Source organism: Cydia pomonella, chromosome 10 (assembly GCF_033807575.1).
Source record: "Cydia pomonella isolate Wapato2018A chromosome 10, ilCydPomo1, whole genome shotgun sequence".
In the NCBI taxonomy this organism is placed as follows: Eukaryota; Metazoa; Arthropoda; class Insecta; order Lepidoptera; family Tortricidae; genus Cydia; species Cydia pomonella.
In genome coordinates this window covers 2,077,302-2,102,874 of record NC_084712.1, presented here as the reverse complement: position 1 = coordinate 2,102,874, position 25,573 = coordinate 2,077,302, and positions in this window count along the sequence as shown.

Here is a 25,573-nt window from a genome sequence, read left to right as displayed (position 1 = left end):
CCTACGAGATACACCGAATTCGTTGAATACACGTGTAATCAATCTTCTAGTCTTGTACCTACGATATACCAAGTATAAACTATGTAAAGAGGTTTTAATATTAAACGAAATCCAGACAAGGTGTAAATATTTGATCGCCCGGCGCGCGAAAGGTGGTTTCATTTTGGCAACAAACTATATAAATAGTATAGCGGTAATATTCTAGGACACTTTTTTATATTACGTCGGTGGCACACAAGCATATGGACCGCCTGTTGGTAAGCAATCTCAGTAGCCTATGGACGCCTGCAACTCCAGATGTGTTAATTCAGTGTGCGTCTTACAGAGTCCAAAATATACATTGACAAATTATAATAATAAAACACACTTTTTTTACAATACCTGTAAAAAGGCAAACGAGCAGACGGATCACCTGATGGTAAGGGATTACCGCTGGCCATGGACACCCGCAGCACCAGAGGAGCTTTAAGTGCCTTGCCGGAATTTAAAGATTGATATGGATTGGATATGTCAGTGTCAGAAGTGACGTTTTTGTTTGAAAAACTTCTACAATACATATTTTTCTTAGTCTAGAATATAACCTTTATATGCCTATAGTAACTATAGTAAGTATGACACCAATGAATGGCGTTTTAAATGTTTAAATTAATCAAATTTTCATCAAATTTGCTCGAAAAAGATCTTATTTCATGCAAAGTTATATAGTTTTTATTTATTGTTTCACTAATTAATACGAACCAAGTAGATATAAATGAGTTTTAATTTTAAAATACTCACGTGTATAATTATTTTAATTGTTTTTTTATTTTTTTTATTTGATTAATTAAATAGCAATTTTAAAATATTTTTTGCAGAATTTTCAATCGTACCTGAATGTCGGATAGATGTCCACGGAGAGAAAATTTTCGTTTCAATTTCCGTCTATGTACTTATAAATTCAACTTCAACATTTATTCAGCAAATACACTTTTTCACGTCAACATGGAATTTACAAACAACCAAAAACAAGCACATCAATAATTATAATAAGAAAATATTAATGCAAACTAAAGTATTATTCTTACTTCGTGATGAATAAAGTCTCTAAATGTGAAATTACAAAAAAAAACACAAACAGATACAAAAAGCTAATCCAAAATTATTTAGATGTGTAAATATCTCTAAATGTCAGAACAAATGTTTATATATTTTATCAAATTATCCTTAGAGATGTATAGAGTCTCTAAGAGTCAAAATTAAAACATAAGATTGTCTAAGGCCTCGCCCGATCTTGGGAAGCAGAGGGAATACAGGCGGTTCTCAAAATATAAGCTGTCATAAACATGAAGGATCACCCTGTAGGGACCAGTAACTCCGGCTGTAATAAGAGTTACCCAGTTATTAATGGCGATGTCGAGTGGAATTAATTTTTGCGACATGTTTTAGTTTACTATTGGACAAGTTGTGTTGTGTTCCTGTCGGTGAGTAAGGTTGCCAGAGCTCAAGAGTGTGCGGAGTGTTAGGGTCAGCAACGCGCATGTAACTCCTCTGGAGTTGCAGGCGTACATAGGCTACGGAGACTGCTTACCATCAGGCGGGCCGCATGCATGATTGCCACGGAGGTAGTATAAAAAAAACCAAGTCGATTCCTGTACGTCTACCATGAGTTTGACTCTGGTATATTCGCTAGCGTAACTTACTTTCTATGCATCTCGCTCGTACACGCACGTCAGTTTGACACTGCTAAGGCAGTCGGTATAGTTGTTAGGTTTGTAGCTGGCCCTCAACGGCTTATCTCTTGTCCATTGTTAAGTTGTTAACTAAAACGGCGCGTGCCACTACCTGCAAAAAAAGGGTCGTATAATTCAAATTGGCACCTAAGCGCGGGCTAGTCTAACGCTCAAAAAACCAGTGTAGGTGTGCTCTCCGATAACGCGCCTTTGTTTCGCATATCGAGGACACATTTTAGGCTGGTTCGGTAACGTTTGACTCGCCGGCACTCAGTAAAAGTATAGGGACCACACAAGAACTCGCAAATTATTTTTCCATTTGTTCATTTTGTATCTTATTTCAATTACCATAGGAGTTGTAATTAATGGAGAATTACCATAGGAGTTGATTGTTCTCTGAGTATAGTTGACCCACAGGCTGCAAGTGTAAAAAGATTGGTAATATGCCTAACAGAGAACTAACTTCCCTTGTACATCGTGCAAACCTGCCAGCCACCATGTTGCCCGGACAGCCAACACCCTGCGCTCCCTCTCAATGCCTGGATTGTCCAAGAGGCACTCCGTGACCCAGTGACGGAGGTACTTGAAATTCTTGGTCCTATTCAGAGGACTGACGGACGGATTCCGTACTGCGAGATTTCCGGTACCCTATCCACCTTATGCTCACGCGGCTAGAAAACAAGAACCTCACTTTTAGCCACATTGTACCTAAGTCCATGAGTCACGGCATACTCCTCGCACTTACTCAAGAGTTTTTTGACTGCACAAACAGAGGGCAGCATTTCCCCGGCAACTGCACATCCAACTCTGGTACTGCTGAGATCCTCTATGAGCGCATTGATGTACAAGTTGAAGAGTCGCGGCGAGAGGTTACATATATATTTATTTATTTGCTGGGACATCAGTTACCCATGAGCATGACCAGTGAAACCTGTGTCGAAACGTCGGTGAATATAAAATAAATACCCTATCGACCCGGTTATAAATGGTATTTAATATGTTTAGCAAAAGCGATACTTAAATTCCCAGTAGGTAGAAATTTGTGCCTAAAATATCTTTCCCGTGTTTGGAATCAGTTTTCCTCGTAAATTATTCCAAAAACTTCTTCATACTTAATTATAAAGTTTCGCCATCGAACTTGCACAGATCTAAATTGATTTGGATTTCAAGTTTGTAAGGCTTTTTCAATTTAATATTTCGGAAACAAGTTTCATTTGTCCTAGTAGGCTATGGGCCCAGTCAAACATTTGCGAAAGGTATCATCATTCTTTTAAAATTATGGCTTCAGTCCAGTGGAACTATGTCGCCAGTATCAAGGTATTAGTAACTTTAAATACGACTAAAATTGTACAGTTAGTACAAGACAGTGTACCGAGTGTACGGTGGTTTTATTAGCTCTTATATATAGCTGGATTTTAGGAGTAAATAGCACGTGTACCGGCCGTTGACTCCAAAATTATGGTTAAACGCGTTTCAAAATTATCCATTCACTGCACACTACCACATTAGATTATTGTATAATAAGCCATCAATACACTTTAAACAATACTAATGAGCAGAAAAAAAAGGAATTAATCACGAGGCGTAACTATCAATATGGCGCTCGAACCGGAAGTCTGCTACAGTTAATTTACGGATTAGAATAGAATAGAATAGAATAATTTTTATTCGTAGACACAAACAAGACACATTAAATTACATGATATAACAAAAACAAAGGAAGTATAAAGTGCCACGAAATGGCCTCATCTCAGCATGTTGCTGGTGGCTTCCAGCGCTGATCTTCCGATGAGACCATCAAGTGAGAAAAATCACGAAAGGTAACAGACAAGAAGGAAAAAGACATAAAATAATATAGAGTGAACAAATTGAAAAATAGATAAAAGATAACGACTAAATTAAGTAAAGATTATTTTTATATCAAGCATCGTAAACATAACACTGTATCGGTCCGGTCCAACCGTACCTTGGCTGAACATTACAGCTGCATACGCAACAAGCGCCAACGGTAGCTACACGAACTAAAAGGCAATGATTAGTCGGTGACCAATGTCAAAAGTGACGTTTATTCAAACAAAAACTTCACTATTGACACTGAGATATCTAATTTAACAAGTTTCAATTAAGCCGTTAGTTCAACCACGTCAAAAGTCATTCAAACTTCCAAAACTTTGGTTGAATTGATATCGTCACTAATTTGAAAAAAAAAAACTCGTATCTCACACTGCAACTCAAAGTTAAAACGCTGCAACTCTGTATGCATACCAAAGTTACCTAGTTACAACATTTTATTCATGGACAGAACAGGATACAAGTATTTATGTAATAAAATATCAAAGATGAAAAACATTTGTATTATGTATATGGCTTTTAAAAATAGTCTAATAAGACTGCCATTTACAAATACAAAAGCAACATTAAAAAGTCCGTTTGATTAATAACGGCTCAAAAGAGCTGTTTTATAACACTGGCCATTGTAACACCCACAATAACATGAAGGCGGCATTATCTCATAATCGCACAATTACGTCCAAGTGCGTAATGGCGGACTTAGCTGCCTGTCCGACCGAGGTTGCTCATACAAATGTGTTTTATCTTGAAAGAAACGGCGTAAGGTCAAAGTGGAGAAGACCGGCTTTTATCATTTTTGGTGGATAATACCGTTATAGGGCAAGAATGCTCATATTTGTACGTACTTAGCTCAGACATAAAAAGGAAGAGTTTTGATGCGTCTGCTCCACCCTCCATCTACCTTCTGTATTATTTTATTCATATTAATTGCAAATTTTACATGTCAAAAGTGTATTTTTATTAATTTTCATATAATTGGGTCGATGTCAATTGAATTACAATTCATTAAAATAATAATCATTCATTAAAGTAAAATAAAATAAAAGTATAAAAATAATCAACACAATCTAAATATCCAAAAACTAAAATATAAAATTAAATCATTATTATCCATTTATTCGTTTTTCATCTCAGGTCAGGCATTTTATAATAATAATATAAAATAAAATTAAAAAAACATACAATATATATAAAGACATAATATTATAAACAAAACCTAACCTAGGGTGCCGCCACCAGCGGGGCAGGGCCCAAGCTGCCAGTGGTTAGGGCAGAGGGAAAAACCGCCGGACTATCCGCACCGTGTCCAAGATGAACACTTTCTGCACCTGATCCTTGATCTAACCACCTAGCAAGAATCATTATTATTATAATCTGACATGTCATCAAAGCAATTTGTAGTCAGCCTTTTCTTTAATTGAGTGTAGAATGTCAGGTCAAATACGTGAGTTTTTAAATGTCTTTATTGGAAATAGGTGTACGAGGTTAATTCGAATATATTTAATTACTGGTACATAATATATAGTCTGTCAAGCAAAGTATATCAGTAGCAATGTACAGCAAAGTGAAATAGGGCAAACACTCAAAAATCAGTATTGCGTTGGTATTGCGCTAAGAAAAGCAGCAATGTACATATTTTACATCGAATCAAAACATGTAATTTTATTAATCTCAAATTTTACAAATACGATAAACGAGAGTGATTGTATTATATTGTAGGCACCTTGACTTTGCTTAAGTTCATCAAGCTTATTTAATATATTAGTATTTAATGGCGACAGCAGAAATTTCTCTTGAAATAGCTACAATTAAGAATGTAAATAAACATGATGGCTGTCTTTCACTATCCACATTCCACAAATAAAACACTGATGATACGATATTTTGGAATCATTCGAAAACTGTATTGCTATCCCGCGATTTTTCAAATCTGCCGCCGTTTGCTACTGACAAGATTTGCTTGACCAAGTATACGTGGAGTATGTGTCAAGACTTAGAAGCAACGAAAGAGCTTGTAGACGGTGTTACCTGATAGACGGTCTCCCCTACATTGACCTTAATTATCTATAAAATGTACAAATTACATTGTACCAGTGGCTCCAGGAAAGTCTGGATCATTATCCAAGCGGCCATTGCCTCGGCCGCCATTTTGCTTTGTACTTCTCCTCCAGGCTATCGTCAAGTGCATCGTGAAGGCTTCAACGACTTACTGTTATATATATCTAATGCATTTGACGTTGGCAATGTGCCTTGGTAGCAGAGAAGCCATTATTAAGTTTGTAATCAATTTGATTTGATTCAAACCATGAAGCGGTAAAAGCATTAAAATTACTTACATTGAAATTACACTTTCTTAATTTTTTTTCCTATCAGAATAGCTTTACATAAAATGAATCACGAAATTATCAGTGCAAAAAGCGTCACACGAATAATTTGTCGCCTAATTTCTTTTGCGTCCCATAATTAACAATTTTCCCGCACTTATGACTGTATTTTGTAATTAACACTCGCTTGGATCAAAGTTCAATGTAATAAGCTGAGTATTTGTACTTTGTAGACTTAAATTATAAACGAAGACCTTATTTTGTTTTTGTGTTGCTTACGAATGAAAGCGTTTTCACATTTCCTAATCCGATATTGGATGGTAGTAAAATATTTAACATATCTGTGTGTTTTTCTGTATTTATTTATTTAAGAAATCATGATTGCTAAAAAATATATAGATAACGTTAAAAAGGCGGCCTGCATGCCATAGAGCACTGTCTAATAGCTCGTTTTCAGACAGGGCCCACCCACTACCGATAATTTAGATATGTCGGACCGATATTTTTTGTTAGTGTGCGTATAAGTGTAGATATACTCGTAATGTTTGGTGTAGTGTGCATGACCGCTGAAGGGGGCGCGGTGGACAATGTGAAAAAGCTCTAATGCTATTGACTCATTCCAAGTCATAAAACATGACAATATTCTAAATTACTCTTAATTATTATTTTTAACGCATATCTTCGCTTTAATTATATTGTTAATTACATTTATAAAAATAAATATTAACCGACTTGAATTTCAAGGAGGGGGTACCGTATTCGGTTATAGTTATTTTTTATGTACAGAGTGTCTCGTGGCAGATTTTAGATTACAAATTCAAATTCAATTTTATCATGAAAATCGTCAGATACAGCCGCGGCAAAAATGAACTCGCAACATTAATACAGCTATATTTGACATCCGTATACGTCACCTTAAGAGGGTTTTCACATTGTATTGTATTGTATAGTATAGTGTAGTGTAGTGTATAGTGTAGTGTAGTCTAGTGTAGTGTAGTGTAGTGTAGTGTAGTGTAGTGTAGTGTAGTGTAGTGTAGTATAGTTTAGTATAGTATAGTATTGTATTGTATTGTATTTATTTATTGCATTTCACATGTACATCTCAGGTATTTCCAGTACCTACTTAAAAGTATAGATAGGTACACAAAATATATGACACATGTAACCGTAATGGGCGCAGCAATGAAGGTAGGTAAATAGGATCGCTTCAAGCATCATACAATTAGGTAGTTACATGGTAATTTAACACCGAGAGCGTGGTACACTACGTGGTCGTCCGATCCTATATTGGAAATCAGATCACCTTTGGAGAAAAACAGCTGCTAGAAATTGCACTATGAGGCCAATTCCTTTCTTTTGAGCAACAAACATTAATTACTTTACAAATGAACTTGTAACTTTTTGCTTCTTTGTAATCGTATCGAAATATAAATAAGTTTGTTTCTTTAGGTATTTAAATAAAAGTAAACAAAATCTCGCCTCAAATGGCTGCTTAAGGCAGTTGAGGGTGGATGAAAACAGTACATGATCAAATAATGTAGGTTAAAGTCAAGTCGTTCTGTCACAGATCCAGGTGGTTTTGTATTTGGTTGGTTAACCAATAAATGTTACAACTACCCGAAAATATACAAATTGTTTGTTTACTTTTATTTAAATACCTAAAGATACAGAGAGTGATGAAGTCGTAATGTTTTCTTTTGTGCGACCAGCCTGCCACGGCCGCCAAAAAACGCTGTTAAGTGTTGAAAAGAAAAGAAAAATTGGACCGTTCCTCACTAAGACAATGGCCTTAGGAGCGAAAAGAACGTTAACAAGGCGAATTAGTCGAGCATTGTTTCGAGGACCCTTCTGAAAGGAGGTCAAGGACTGACTAACTATTTAAGGGTCTATTGAAGTACTTTAGGTCCTGTGTTGAGAACTTGAGACCTAAGGACGTCTCGGTTGTTAGATTAAAAAGTTTGGTATTAATATACGACGTATTTTTGGATATGAAAACTATATAAAGTTCTTTTGAATATTTAAACATTCTTTGAAAGATGAATATGTAGGTAATTGTTCTTGCTGTTTGACGACCTGTCTGGCCTAGTGGGTAGTGACCCTGCCTATGAAGCCGATGGTCCCGAGTTGAAATCCTTTTTCGCTTTCTTTTTCTTCTTCTTTTTGCTCCATAGGAAAAAAAATCTTGAGTGCAAAAATGAAGCTAGATAAATGAAAATTGATTAAAACAAAAAAATATTACTTTGTTAATCCGCGAAAAGATAACGTTACTAGTCAATCAATGCTAACCAGTTATACTTACTTGCGTTTTTTACATGCAATTAATTAATGTTCCCACCCTTGATTTCCGGATGCTTTCTATTAATTTCAGCAATAATTTGACCCAGCTCCCAAACTCCCCGTCCAACAAATAATCAAATCAAACGACGGACATATCCGGAGTGAAAATGTTGAGGAATACGACGCAAGAAGGTTCCATATCCGATCCATATCGTATCTAGATCTAATATTTTTACGTATCTTAAAGTTCGAATCGGGCCGTAAATCGAAAGAATTTCAAGATAATTACTTATCAAACAAGGTGTCCCATTAGTAGCTGTTCAAATTCAACAACTTTCTTAAAAGTTAGGTCACGTAAACACTCCTTAGAAAAGCTCACGTAAATAAATGCCCGAAAAGCATCTAAAATATTCAGTTCTCACCATGAACAAATGAAACAAAAAGACTGACAACGTATATACAAAATCGCTTACCTATTCACTATGTTCATGTTATTGCTAGATGGCGTCACCATCGCTTTTAGTTCCACCCACTAACAGGCCAATTTGAACGTACACTGACATCATAATTAACATTTAAATGATGTCATGAGATCTAAATGATGTCATTCAGTTATCTTGTATTTCGCTCGTACTTGTACGTAGATATATGTATTGGCGCGGGCGAGACGCGGGATAATAAAATGACATCATTCAGATATCATTCTGATGTCAATGTACGTTCGAATTGGCCAGTTAATTTGGCAATTAGTCTTCTTATTTGGTTGGGGTTTCCACAGCGCCATCTATTGAACAGAAGTTGAGTTATTTTGAAACAGGTCTAAGTCCATGCATTTTGTTCAAAATCGTTCTAGTCAAAATTCTACCTCTGTAAAGCAATAAAGTACAAGTGGGTACACGTTCACTTATCACGGGTGTCCAGCATTATCATTCATCATATCGCGATTTTAAAAGTATTTTAATAGCAATAAAGTGTGTGTATACATATATATTGTATAATATACTTGACTTGTTGGATACATACTAGTTATGTACTCTGTAGCATTAGTTTATGAGACTGCTAGCTTACAGTCTAGACGTGATTTATTTATTTAGAATAAATTTCATTTTGACACTTGGAGAAACTTAACACCTCCAAATCTTATTATTATTAATTTAGTACTCTGACATTTATTTTATTTTAAGATTATTGTAATGTAATGTTTACCCAGGTATTGGTTATTGTATTTATAAAATAAATGTTGTTATGTCACTGTATGATGTTAATATAAATGTTGTATTGACAAAGGAGCCTTTGAGGCCTACTTGCAGAATAAATTTTTGAATTTTGATTTTTTGCATTTTGTGTTTTCTTTCGGCAATATTGTGAGTTATTAAATTAAGCAACCGGGGTAAAATAATTGATGTAAGTGGCACTAGCCGCCCATACAACTTTCGTTCAACATATGGCGCCGTTAATTGAAAATTCCAGTTTTGAAACTTTTGAATAGAAATTGCCAGTCTTATCGTTTTATTAGTCCATGGTTCTCACTAAAGTTATTTGCTCACTTCAGATATTTATTCAAAGCAACGTAATTACATGGCTGTTTTAGCAAATAAAAAATGAGGTGCTGGTAATTGGGTAAAATTACAGTAGTTTAGAATTTAATTAAAAGCAGTAGCCAAATGGTTCAGACCTGACAAATAGAGAATTGAAGAATAAAGAGAGTCTTTACGAGCTGGGGCGATAGCCAAGATGAAAATTGTGTATTGACAAATAGTGTTTTATGCAACCGTTGTATAAGAAGGGTCAAAAAAGGCGAGTGTCGTGGGTTATAATGTGAGCCGGAGCCGTGGGCGTAGGCGAACACTGTAAAGGAATACGCCACTAGCATTTTTTTACCTACTTACAACGTTGCATACAATACATTTTCTATGACTACTGACTTATAAATAAAATGCAAAATTATTTGATTTTGTAAGCGCAGAATACGAGAAAATAAAGACATTATCTATGGTGAAATTTGTTTTTAATTGACGTTCACTAGACGTTGATGACATTAAAAAGATGTTTTTGTAAGTTGGCAGCAATGCACTTAGATGCTAAACTGTATTAATTTTAATGTTGTTAGGTTGGTACCCATTAATCGCGGTATCGTTTTAGCAATTTTAAAGCACAAGTGCTTTTATGAAGAATAGAAAATATAGATATTTCTTCAAACCTAATATGTATGTTCTTATATTAGTGTTCATGAATGTATAAATGACAGATAATGATGATGATGATGATGATGTACGGGATGTCAGATGCAATGAGAAGCCACATCATTTCCATACGTTATTTCACTTTGGATTGTCATTTTCTATCATCAATTGTCACTTGGCAAGCCCATCTGGTGTGGTGTAATAGTACATTATGATACAAGTGTGCTACATGGTGTGTACGAGGCGATATTGTGCGAGCTGGAAGCAAGCGCGCAATAAGAAAGCCGATGTGTGTAATGACCGAAGCACATGTGTTTCATACGACGTTTTTCAAGATACTTGCCAGGAGAAAAGCTAAACTTGTAGACCGCGAGCCCGGAACAGATTTCCATGACCAATCGCGAGAACTCGTATAGTGGTTAACGGCTATGTATGATGAACCCTCGTGAACGTCAGCTGCCTTATAAGCGCTTTACCTTCTTACGCTTTATAGCAATAACAAATCATGAAACTTTGCATTAGTATTTGTGACATTATCTATGAAAAGGGACCTTATTGTCGCTGGCATTGCGTAGCGCGGCGTTGTTTATAATATGGGAGCATCGTTGATAATGGCGTAAGCGCCACCGACAATAAGGTCCCTTTTCATAGATAATGTCACATTTCATCAGGTGAAACGCTTGAAACGCCATAAACGGATTACGCATTTACACATTACGCATACTTTGCGGACATAAAGTGTTAAGGCGCGTATTTTTTACATGTTAAATTTACAGCTGACGGTCTTTCCACCGAGATACAACCGGCTGACGGTTTTTTTTAAACAGCATCTAAACTATTATTTGACAAAGTATTAACCAGGAGGGTATGACTGACGAAATATGCTCCTGGCCCACGTTAAAACAGTAAATGTGCAATAAATAAAAAAGTGTCAACATACATTACCGTACTACTTTAATAATTATTACAGTACATATGGTGCTACTTTACCACACTAGTGCGAAAATTAGCATATTACGTTACTATGTCGAACATTTAAAGACTTTTACATCTCTAAAGAATTTTAGTATTTGTTGTTTGTATTTTTTATCAGATTTTTTTTCGTATAATTTGACAATTAGAGACTGTATACATCTCTAATAAAGTATCTAATATTTAATTGATTTCATATTTGTAATTATATTTCGTTATTTATTGTAAAAAATTACATGTAAAAGTGCCCCTGTGGCCTATAATTATGTGGCGAATAAATGTTTGTTTGTTTGTATTACCGCATAAGTTATCGAACTTAATTATCGAACTATAATGAAAAAAACCCGCGGGCTTAATGTCTAGGATAAAGAGCCTAAAAGCGGTTCAATAAGTTCCACATTACGAGCAAGTATTTTGAAAAAGTATTTTATCTTCATATAACATAACCATGGATTCAACCCGCAACGAGCACGTTTCGAATTGAGGCTGCGTAAAGCCAGCCCTTCGCCAACCCTGAAGGAATATTCAGATTTTTAAATACGATACTACGTATAAACCGAAAATAAATGTCATATACGAAGAAAAAGTGACCAAGGCCTCCAGAGGCCAGGGCTGAAATTGTGATGCTTGTTCTCACATGGTTACTTTATTATTAAAACAACAATGAACATACTTTCAGGTACCCTGATCTGATCGATCCTTCACGATGACTTCTGCGATGTGTGTGTGTGTGTGTGTGTGTGTGTGTGTGTGTGTGTGTGTGTGTGTGTGTGTGTGTGTTTGTGTGTGTGTGTGTGTTTGTGTGTGTGTGTGTGTGTGTGTTTGTGTGTGTGTGTGTGTGTGTGTGTGTGTGTGTGTGTGAGTGTGAGTGTGTGTGTGTGTGTGTGTGTGTGTGTGTGTGTGTGTGTGTGTGTGTGTGTGTGTGTGTGTGTGTGTTTGACCGAGGCAGTCAACCAACCCAAGTGAACGAGCCCGCCCAACTAGCTCAGTTTTCCCAATACCCAGTGTGCCACGTTAACGTGTTGCCAGTAGTATAATGTAATTTTTCCAACTACCCATGTATTAATCGGGGTAGCGCAATAATGCTTCCACATTATAATACATAATGATACAAGTGTGCTAAGTTGGTAATTACACACGAGGCGATATTGTGCGCGCGAGCTGCAAGCAAGCGCGCAATAAGAAAGGCGATGTGGGTAATGACCAATGCACACGCGTTTCATACGACGTTTTTCAACACATTTATAGATTAATTTTTTTGTCAAAACAGTAAAAGAACAATTTTCAAAATGGTGGCTTACAGTTTTAACATCGAATAATTGCACCAAAGCGTGCTGGGCTTGTAGGCAGTTATTCGCCAGTTCATTGAACGTTTTCCAAGAAAGACTGGACGTTTTTGCTGATTTTCCATTGAATGAAAGTTTCATATGCCGCCAATTAATTTTCACCTGATTGTGATGGTAAAAGGCTATCGTTCTCGGCTCTTGCCTCTATTAGTATTACTGGCATCGTCAATTTTATGTGTTCGTCAATTTCAATGCTTGAAAATGTCATTTTCGTCAATATATAAACTAAAAACATGCAAATCTTTTCCAATTATAAGTGCACACTTAAGACTTTCAAAATCTTAATCAATAACAACAAAGTAATGTTTTACGTTACGTTTAAAATATACGTATTAGAAGTACAGGGAACCAGTACTCCTAGTGTAAATTTTATCGACATCATAACGTGACGAACGCGTTTGCGTTAAGTCTCATTTTGTATAGGATTTTGAGTTTCCAAAACGTCCCGCTTGGCGCGCTCTTTCTAAATCCAATACAAAATGAGACTAAACGCAAACGCGTACGTCACGTTTCGAAATCGAATTTATTTACACTAGGGTTACTGATCACGCGGCATGTCACCTATGCGCTGGACTGATCAGGTAAAATCCGCAGTGGGAAACCGCGTGTCAGACTGCGCCAGACAGTTCTGCAAACAGAAAGAGATGGCGGGAGATCTTAGTGAAATCTGGGTCTGCCTCTAACACAAACATAGATGCCTCAACGTGACCAAGACCGCTTTGTCAAGAGCGATACGACTGAGAAGAGAAGATACGTATTATTGGTATTTCCGAAGATTCCATGTCATATATGAAATAAAATGAGATTCTCTGGTCTGAGCTTCACACTTTCTGCATTAAAATTGGTACCGTAATATATCACGATTCTGAATATGCCCTCAAAGTAAAAAGGCAGGCGAATATCTCGTTATAAATCATAAATTCACATCTCACACATATAGAAACGTTGTGGGGGCGTTATCTCAAGTTTCCCGCAAATGTAGCAAAGTAATTAAAATTACTTCGCTACATACCGCTCAGGTCAGGAGATAACTCAATTATGTTGGTTTCGGTATCTCGTTGCTTGTATAATTGTATTTTGAAGTAAAAATTAGATTACCCGGCGCTTATTTCACCTAAGTAGGTACTTGACAATAGGGTTGTTTCCATCTACAAATCTTAGGGCAGAATCCCAATGAATTCTTTTGAATTATAAGAACATGTTAAACTACTTTTAGGGGACCTGTAATGACCATATTTTTGTAAATATTGATTTAAAATATCTTTTGGCACACGTCACGTGACCAAACTCGAAACGTCATTGAAGATTCTGATGACGTCACAACTCTCGGATTGACACTGTTGACAGTTAGGCGATAAACAACAAAAGACAAATGTCAGTTAACAGTTCGTATCTTCTACGTGTGTATGTAGTTATGTGTCAAACCGTAAACTGTGACGTCACACAATTTTCAAAGAGCGTTTTGGGCGCGAAAGCCTCTGTCAAAATATATTTTGTTAATTTAACATATTTAAAGCCGTTTTTAGTATAAAAGTTGAATTTTAGGGCAACTTTTAGTTAATATAGAACGTAATACAAGCGTTTCGAAAAATTGGAAACAACCCTATTGACACTGGCAATTTACTTATTTCTGGGTCGGTAATAGAGTCAGTCCAAGTGAATTTGGCAGCAATTTTAATAGCACAGAGTGTGGTAGTGTTATTTTAAATATCAAACTTCTATTAAATCATGACTTTTACTTAACCCTTGTAGATAGATAGATAGATAGATAGATAAAACTATTCGTTTCCACAACATACATGGTAGGTAGGTATAGACAATAAGAAGAACATGCAGCTTAGAATTATTCTTAAAACTAGTTTACAATTCTTGAATGCAAAACCATGTGTCGTGGCAGAGAATAGGCGCTGGCTCAGCATGATGACGCGGCAAGCCACATCGCTGATATGAGCCAGGACCTTACAAAAACAAAAAAGACTGTACAACGCTTAATTCTTATTAATATAACCTAATTATGCTCATGTTGTGTTGTGTGTGTAATGGCGTGTGCTTTTGTGTATTCGATATAGTGAGTAGCTACATTATTGAGATTTAATTTATATGTTACAATTTGACCCTAAGATTTTGTAAAATTTGAATTTAAATAAATAAAAGAGACTACTTCATCTACGAGGGAGTTTCAGCCTTGAAGTTTTTGATGGTTTAAAAGGTGTAACCGATATTTAATTTTAAAATTGAATTTATTTTTTAAATTACGAATTGGGGGAGGAATGTTATTCCAACATTTTGTTGCACGGTAGCGGAAAGCACGGTAGCGGTTGTACAGTCAGCATCAATAGTAGTGGATGAAACAACGCGCCAAAAGTGTCTGATATTCCGGATAAATTATTCAAATATAGATAAATCTCTAAAAATTACGTTCAAAAGTACACTTTTACAGTCTTAATTGTTCTACATATAGAACCATCACTTTTTGTTAAGCTGTTACAGGATGGTAGATACTTTTGGCACCTTGTTTGATCCGCTACTTTTGATGCTGACTGTACTGTCTGTGCTAACAAAATCGCTGCCAACTTAGATTGGTCTAATTCTAACGACGGTACAGTTAAGGTATTAAATATAGATATGGACAAAGTGACAAAAATATGTACACATTACCTTAATATATAGGCAATAAGGTCGTGTATAGATATTTTTGGCATTTTTAACAGTACGAGTATAAGCCTACTTTACGCGGGGTCGAATGGTTTATGTAGCGATCCGCGGAATTACATAGAAACTTTTTGACTTACTTACTTTCTATGCATCTCGCTCGTACTGGCATACACTGACACTGACATATTCGCTAGCGTGTGTGTAACTTACTTTCTATGCATCTCGCTCGTATGTACTGGGATATAAGTGCGAGCGAGACGTATAGAAAGTAAGTTACGCAGACGTTAGCGAATATGTCAGTGTCAGATTAGTGATAAGCTAGGGATAGTCGTACTGGTGCTCTTTGCCTATGCTCCACTGAATATCGACTCTCGCCAAACTACAAGATGTAACAAAAATAATGGGAATCCGTTTAAGAGCATATTCGATATCCTGTTGTGATTAGGAAAAAGTAGACGAAAAAACATTTTGACTCCAACTTTTTTTTTTCTATGGACAGGTCGGCCATTTCGGCCAGCTCTCCACGGCCAAAAATTTATCGTGTCAAAAAAAAACTTCTTCTTTTCGCCCTCCAGACTGCACGATCTTTATACGACTCACTACGTGCCTGAGCCTTCGGAGCCTGACGGCTTTCGTGCAGACCTTAGCGAACTCGGCGTCGTCGGCTGGACAGAAACGGCTTTGGACAGAGAAGCATGGTGGTCTCTGGGTGCTTACCGCGAAAACCGAAAATCGCAAATTGCGGGGATCATTCTCTTTTACTCTTACTAAGACGTAATGAGAGTGACAGTGAAAAATGCCCGCAATTGACGAACTTCGATTTTCCCGGGGCCCTGGTGTCGCTTCGGGATCGACTTCGGGTCGCTCCCGTCGCTGCGCCACAGCAGTAAGTCTATTTTTTTCTAATCAGAACACGATAGCAAATTAAACCCCGCTATTTTTGTTACATTGTATACTTACCAACTTTGATACGAGCAGGCATGATTTCGATTTGAAGTACCGTCATCATTAATCTGCATGAACTAGTTTCAAAGCTGCGATTTTTGACAGTTTTTGAGGTATCAGGTACTTAATAAAGGGTGAATCGACTTTTTGTGATGTTATTCTATCCCGTTACCCAAGGGACAAAAGTGGCACAGTTTTCTTATAACAAAATATGTTGTACATAATATATAATGTTCTACTAATATGCGTAACAGATGGCCCATAATGGGATTGTTTTGTAACTAGCAAGAAAAGTTTGGTACCAGAAAAACAGGATTTTAAAAGTGGCTTTTCGCTGGACAACTAACTGTCCATGGCAACGAGTGACACTAAAAACTTCATTCACCTTCATGAAGATTCTCACAAAGCGTAAAACCAACCGACTAGTCCAATACTAAAAAAAAAAAAAACCGCGAAAACTGGCGTCTACTCCACCGACAAGAGCCATGCTCTTAAATGATGATGATGACTCGAGAGAATGCCTTCTGGCATTAAGTCCGCCATTTGTACTGTTCATGTATTGTGCAATAAAGTTTAAATAAATAAATAATTCTCTCATTTATGAAAATATCTTGTCCAAGAACAATGCCATTCAAATAATATTCATGCGTATATAAATATTATAGAGTTCATAGCCGTTAAAATGCAGTGGGAATATATTTCCCACCTGATTTTGACCTTTATTTCAAAGTGATACGGTTCAATAGTCAGCTAACTTATGTCTAAAAAGATCTGTGTAAGCCGAAGGTGTCATGTCACAAGTGATAAGTTAAAAGATGTTAGTATTTTTGTTATATATGTTACACTTATCGATTTAATTTAATTTTAAGAGGACGCGAAGGCCGCCGCGTCGAGACGCCAACGTCTCATGTCTTTATTAATGGGTGAATCAACTTTTTTTGTTTTGTTATCCTGTCCCGTTGTCCAAGGGACAACAGTGGCACAGTTTGTTTGAAGAGACGTTGTATGCCGTTCTATTAACATGCTTAGTAGGGGGCCCATTATGGACATTGGTTATAACGACCACAAAAACGCAAGTTTAATACATTTAAGTACCATAAAATCAGTATTTCAATGAACTCTTGTCCCCTGGACAACTAATCGTAACCATGGCAACGAGTGACGCTAAAAAGTTGATTCTCCCAATAGCATATTCTATTGCTCCTATTCTATTATTTTTTAGTAATGGGTTAAATTCTCCGTGCGCCAGGTCCCCGGCGTGTGTGTCCAGGTCTTCCATTCCAGCGATGCGATCTTTGCTAGCATTTTGTAGTTCAGGTCGGCAGCTCGGAGGTGCCATGCTTCTAGATCTGACATTTCCCAGAGCATCTCCATGGGTAGACGTCGGGAAATTGACCTGCAGTTCTGTTGGTTGGTGTTACGGTATAAATAATTAGGTAAGTGTAGGTAAAATGAAACCAACAAATAAAAGTCACGTTGATTGTATTTAATGACATTTAGACATTTTATTCTGTACAATAAATATTTATTACCCATGCGTACTCTTAGCAGAAAATATTATACCTAATACATATTCTTATATCCAACAACATGTTAACTACTGACGTAACGTTTCAACGGAACAACACTATTTTCAAAAGACAAAACATGCCCACATCACTAGCGTTTGACATCCGCCATCTTGGATTGAACCCAGTTAGATCGATAGCGTTGTTTGGATTTAATTTTGCATTTTATAAAGAATTCCATCGGAACTCAATGTTTTTTAAAAGTGATTAGTATCGAGAAAATGAAAAAAAGTATATCATGACAAAATACAGTTTATTTTGCATTAAAAATGAATGATACTAGTCATTTTATTGGGTTTTTCTCTTTCCTCAAGACTCCAATTATTTGGCAAAACATCTCTTGACCTACCTCGGTCGGGTACAATCAAACACAATTTTGTCGTCCACGGCGCGACATAGATCACTTTACTACTTCTTGTTTCTCATAACTGTGCATTTTTTTAAGAGGCTGTCAACACCCAATGTCCTTGAAATTGATGTTACTTAAACAGTTTTTTAAGAAAGACTATTTGTTTTAGTCAAGTAAGAAAAATATATGTTCATATCAATTATATTTCAAAGACCGTGGTTGTACTCGATACATGATTGAACGAAATCGGCTCGATAGAAAATAATTGCAAAGATTGGTCTTAAAATCACAATTAAACGGTTTTATGTCTTTATTGTTTTGACTTATGGGTCTGCAATTAAAATCACAATTTCAAAACATTTATATCTAAACCGTGGTTGAGTAAAATATTACACTAATAATCCACTTTTTTTATTTAAATATTTTTCTTATTATTCCCTTGCCCAGGCCCAGTAACATGCGCCAGTGCTATCTCATTTACTCCGATACAAATAGACAGTGTGCGCGCTTTAGGTATTGACAGCCTCTTAAGATTACAGATACTTAATCTTTTGATACAATAAAATTGTTGTCTCGAAATAAATGTAAACAAAACCTGAATCTGTATCCGAAAATGTTAGTATCCCAGTTAACAGGAACACTATAAAACTAACGCGCTCACGATTTAAACATTAGTTAATACTTTATTAATATGACCGCTCATTTCCGTATTTTTTATATTATAATAATATTTTGAATAACTGACATTATCATGTAGCGTATATTTCGTACGAAATACGTAGTACTCTGTAATGTGGCATTTATATATTTGTTGTACAAAATTGTATTTGACGTGTACCTACAATATGTTACCAATAAAGATTATCTAATCTTAACTTATATTATCTTATGAGACGTGGGTAACAGTTTGTTCTTCACATTTTTTTATATACTACGTCGGTGGCAAACAAGCATACGGCCCGCCTGATGGTAAGCAGCCTCCGTAGCCTATGTACGCCTGCAACTCCAAAGGAGTTACATGCGCGTTGCCGACCCTAAGTAAAAATGATATATCTACCTATAAAGGATTTTCAAACAGCCTTACACACGTCAAATTGTGACAATAGTCATAACGTCTTGGCTTTCAGCCATCAAATAGTAGTAGGTTCGTCATTTGCTTTTGGCTATGTAAACCTACGAATAAAACAAATTGACTGTTTTTTTTTTGCAACTTTGACCAAAAACTATACAAATTTAGGCGAGAAACGGGGTTACCGGCTGCGTATCCCTATCCAGCCTCGCTATGCTTGGCCGTCTATATAGATCTACTTAGCCTGTAACCCTTCGTTTCCCGTCCTCTATAGTAATGTACTAATACATGTTGTAGTTGTACTCTGTGTAATAAAATAAAACAAGCGTGATTCATTGAGGTTTGATTATTTATTTCACATTTCGGTGTCTACGGGAGGTAATCTCTCCGCCTCACAAATTATTCGCAGCTTGAAAAAACTTTTGAAGTTCGAGAATAAAATTACGAAGTCGTTTGCGGCTCAAAAAATGTTTCGGGATATTAAAGACGAGGAACAGATTTTCAACGTCTTTGCAACGCTAATTTGAATTTTCGTGTTTATACACGGTGGCTGACTTTGGGAATGGCTAAGATTCATGTTTCTGTCTCCTGAACCTTTTATTATTATATGTACTCAAATTGTGTAAGCCAAGCCCACATTTAATTTTATTGAATGGATATATAAATTACCCTTGAGGCATTTTACTAAGGATGCTCGGCATTTCCTCGTTGTATCGCAATACGTTTTGCGAGGAAGCCGCCTGCTCTTCGGTCACCAGTTACGTCAACCAGACGTTTCGCGATTTCTCCAAAAAACTTGTGCGCGCTTGGAACCCCATGGACCTAGAGTTTCAACGCCAAATGGTACAAAATGGTACTCTCTAACGAGGCTCTTATATTTATTACGTTTCAAAATTTCGGCGCTTTCCGCCGCTGCGCCCGCTTTTACATTAGTCCGTTGGAGGTGGGACGGTGCCAGTGTGTCTACGCAGGTGTGTCTACGCATCCCACACATAAGATCCGTCCCAACCTCCAAGGAACTAAGGACCCCCCCATCAGGCCTCTTGCCATCATCCCTGATAATGCCAGTCGGCTCAAGAAGAGCAGGCACATTGATGGTGGCAAGAGATCGACGGGTTATGTCATCAAGCGACGCATGTCTTGAAAAACGACCTATATATCGTCAGGTGACAAGCAAAACTCACTAATTACTAAAAACTAGTTAAACTAAAATCAACCTTATTATAGTAGTAATATGGTTCATTATGGCTATGAAACGTGGTGTTAATTAGTGACTTGCTTATCACCTGACGATATATTATACTATGGGACCAACCCCGCAATACTTAAAGAATAATATTGGAATTTTGACATGTAGTTACTATTTTTATATGTGATTTTACTGCGTACTCGATTTTTTGTGTTGTATTGTTAGTTATTTTTAATTTGATGTTAAATTTATTTTATTTTTATCATAATGTTGGACAACTACTTTTTGACATCATAGAATTGGCTACTTGACTGTTTTTTGGAAATAATGTCAAACGATCTTGATTTTCCTGAGGATCAAATGTCTATATAGGACTCATGGCATTTAAGCAACACAAAGATCAGAAATGAGAGTTAAAGTCTGACGCTCGCAGTCGACGATTGAAACGCCTCTAACAAAATGATAAGGTGAGGTGACGTCACATCATATAAGTTTGTCCTAAATGTATGGAAGATCAAGGAAATTGCCATTTTGACCCTGAAATATTGCGTTTATGTGTATAGTTGTCCTACAATTTATTTTTCAATAAAATGTAAGGAATCGAATGGTACCATTTTCTTTTCTATTATTGAAAGACAAAAAAAAAATCTTTTTTGAGACTTTGGAGCCTTGTATTTTTTTATAATCTCAATAAAAAAATCAAATTCCACTTTTTTATAATGGATGGCTCATTTTCTATCCATTTAACTAAATTTTGTTATAATATTCAACATGTGTCAAGTACCCAATTTGACTTTGAATTCAACCGAAGCTTAAAAAAAATGTTTATTATTTCTAAATTGTTCTCATGATTTTAAAATCACACAGTAAATGACTTGGCACGCTTGCTGTGCCCAGGTGAGCCCATTCTTTTCTACGAGCGACGGTTTTCAGACGCACAATACAAGTGGGTCAAGGCACCGCGCTTAACGCCATATTTTATGCCAAGTTTTTATAGTATATTTAAGAATTACCTGCTTTGTAACGTGATTTTTTTTTATGACTTGCAAAATGTATTCTGAAACTTAGCAGCCTTTGTTTTGTTTTCAACTAAATGTCTTTTAAGGTATAAAGTTTGTAATTATTATTTAAATACAATTAATCAAACAGGGCATATAGTTTTAATATTATAATGTTAATGAATGGATTTTTTTTATGTGGATTCGTTTTTATTTTTGTATTCGTAATATTTTTTAATTTTAGAAATAAGATATTGGTTTTAAAATTATAGTTCTACTTGGGTGGATCAACTATTTTTTATTCTTATTCTGTCCCGTCAGCCAGAGGACAATAGTATCACACTTTGTTAGAAAAACTGCTTTACCTTAAATGAAGTGAATGTAGTAATCATCAAGAATTTCATCAACGTCGTATCAAAACCATAACTTTTTTATTAAAATCGACCTCCAGCAAATAGAGCAAAGATAAAGTCCATTTTTTCAAGTTGTGTTTTTTTGGTGTAAAAGCAAACTTAAACTAGAACTTAAACGTAGTTTTGTGTGCTTTATAGCGATTCTGAAAGTTTTTATTTATTTATTACCAGAGAGTAATATTTTTTTTTCGAGTGGTAATGTATTTCGTACACCGTGATAGTGACAGTTGTGACGTCACGTCAGTAAATGCGACGTTTCGAGTTAAAGTAGTGATTGCTTGCAGAATTATTTTATATGGAACAAAAAATCGTATTTTTTTTCATAAAACCTATAAAAGTGTGCTCAATTGCTTATTAGGGCATAAACTAAAGTACCCTTACATTATTCGGTCATATCAAAAATACACAATACAAATACACACATATGTTATTTTCTTGCTGTAGCATTATTTCTGACTGCATTCCTGCAGGAAACATCAATTTCCACGCTGATTTCTTAGATAATTATAATTTTTTGCAGTAATGCCGCACTGAAATGCTGTTGCAACACGAATATTACGTTAATGTTAGTTTTTGATCCAATTCAGCCACCAGCCTTGGTCACGTCAGATGTCAAAGTGATCCCCAATGCGACACGGAACTGTGTTCGAAACTTATCCAATTGAAAAAGGACTTATGTGTACAGAAACTGGCTGGGATTTGTGTTGTTTTAGGCGTGAAAGCGGATTGTAAGATGCGAGGTTTGTAAAAGGCGTAAGTTGGATACAGAGTGAAAAAGGAGACGTCATGTTTTTTGGAGATATGAAGGTATGATCAGAAATCATGTTTTCTGACTATACCCAGTACATAGATAATCGATTTTCATTTTTGGAATAGTAAATTGAATAAACCTTGGAGTGGTAGGCGTTCGACTCTCGACCGACAATGTCATTTAAATTTCAAATTTGATTAATTGAAATAAAATCAAATTTCCTATAACTCAAAAACGACAAATGCCACTTGAAGAGATAAGATTAAATCAAAGTAAAAGCAGCATATTTTTTTTTTTGTTTCTAGGAACAGTATTCGAATTTTATTCAAGTGGTCTTCTTATAACCTAATATTGATGCCACTAAGTTTTTCTAGTCATCTTAAGTTGATAGAAACTGTGTTAGAAACTATTGCAATTGACAAAACGACTTTTGTCTGATCAGAAAATAATAAGTACTTTGGTTGTTTTAGACACGAAGTTGGATTTTAAGATGCTGGATTTGTAAAGGACGCAAGTTTAAATAGAGAAGGTTTGTTTTATAGGGCAATTTTACCTACTATAAATAAAGAATATGTATTTTAAAAACTAACAAGTTGGAATAGTCACGTGCAAGGCGTTGGTACAGTAGTACGGTATTATTTGCCCAGCTTGATCGATCAAACTGAACTGAACCTTTTCTGTCCGATAGAATAACATTTTTTTTTGTTTTGGAGGACAATATTAAATTTTTGTAAAACTTTTTTGTAATTTTATTGGAAGTAATTTATTTATTCATACTGACGTCTCAACATAACAGGTTTTTGTTTTTCTTCAATAAATTTCATTAAAATAACTATCTATAAAAAATGGGCACATTTTTTAGTATAGTGCACCTTAATATGAGTATAAGTATGAGATACTCCCAAAAAATCCTGTAAAAACCGCCTATTATAATAAAAGCTTATATGTAATGGCTGCTAAATTATTTAATAAATTGCCTGACTCAATTAAAGATCAGGATGTAAAGGCGTTTAAAAAATCTTTAATACAAGTACTGAAAAAGAAAATCCCTTACAATGTAAATGACTTTTTCAATATAGATTTCTCTACAGCTTAGTAATATGATAAGCGCTTGCCTTATGTTTCCTTTTTATGTAAAACATAGCTGAAAAGGAAAAATATGGCAAATACAAACATTGTAAATACAAAAATTGTAAATAGTTCATCTAGATTTAAGTAAAATTACATTGTACGCCTGACAGGCAAATTATAGCGACACTACCAAAATATCTATTATAACCTGTACACCTATAATTATGCAATAAATGATATCTTATCTTATCTTAATTATACGATCCGTTTTATTTCTAATTTAACATTTATCAACAGAAACAGAGAATAATAAACGTGTAACAAAGATCTTAATCCACGTTTACGTTATTTGTATCACGTTTGAAATCCCACCCCGTATATTGGGGATATGTCTTTTTGAAACTAATAAGTTGGAGCAGTCAAGCGCAAGACATTGGTACGGTATTGTCTGCCCAGGATTCTATTAAATTGAATAAATATCCTTTATTTCCGTTGCTCTTCGATTTATATAACAGTGGACTGTTTGTATTATTGTAGCAAATAAATTCTGGGCTATTGGGAACCGGGGACTTTTTTGTATTGTAAACTTTGATGGCGTTATGCATAAACGTGAGTCAAATCTCGGCGTCCATTATAATTAACGTAACTACGCTTACGTTTACAAATTATAGGAAACCTCGATGAAATTAACTACCTTCTGAGTGGTGCTCTAAAATATGAATAAAATTGTCAATGTTAGAAGTAACGCAGCGGTTATTACGTGAGCGAATAACTCGCAAACGCGAAGCGGTGCGGCGCGGCGCGGGTGAATAAATCCTTTGATACCTATAGAAGTGTCCTAAGTGGGCGATCTCGTTTCGAACGCAAATATCGTGGGCCGCCGCGCCGCTTCGCGTTCGCGAGTTATTCGCTCACGTAAGCGCTGCGTAAGAATGTTGTGAATTATTGTACATACTACTTATGTATTGTAACGTAATCGTGAGGCCTCCAGTGGTGGGAGAGCTTAAAGGTCCCTTACGAGTTATTTAAGAAAAACTAAAACATAGACCTTTAAACCCCCCGCCCTACCCGTTAGCGCCACCCCCATCCATCAGTACTTTCAGTATGTTATTTAAGGCACCTTTACCTACAATTATACCAAAATTCGCTTATACACGAATTATTTCCACCAGTGGGCTGTGTTTAGTCTTCGTTTGGTGGGCGACATAACTCTCTCACGTAATTAATGAAAGCCTCCGATCAAATTGCTTATAAAATGTCTCGTTTCCAAGCTAAAGGTCCCACTTTGTCGCTTGCGATAAGCTTTGACAGGTTGTTCGTATAAAGGTACAAGTAAATTATCGTCCTTGTAATGTGGTAAGCGACAAAATGGGACCTTTGACTAGACTTCAACAAAAATCTTTGTCCCTATGTGTCTTTTTGACAGTTATGTTTGTTAGAAATATACAACATTTAGGCTGGCCTCACACGTCCGGAATGTATCTCTCAATTCATAATATGAATTCAGATTCTTAATTCAGATAGCTTTGCCTCACACATGTCTTAAATATTCAGATTGATCAGTTGTCTCAAGAACGTACCTACACTTTGTACCTAAGATGAACTACTTACCTACCTAATACATATTTGTACCTATGAACTACTGTAAAAAGTAATGAAATAAACGTATTTATATTTGTATTTTTAACGTCTGTCTCACTCTTTCCCATGAATGACAATGGCAAATTCATAATCTGATTCCAGCGTGTGTGTGCTCGTCCATGCATAAAGTATGGAAAGAATTGCGTCCGGAATTCATAATCTGAATTTTCATATTCTGAATTCATACATAACGCACGTCAGTATCTGAATTTGATTCTAACAGATCAATCTGAGAAATTCATAATCTGAAAAAATGTGTGTG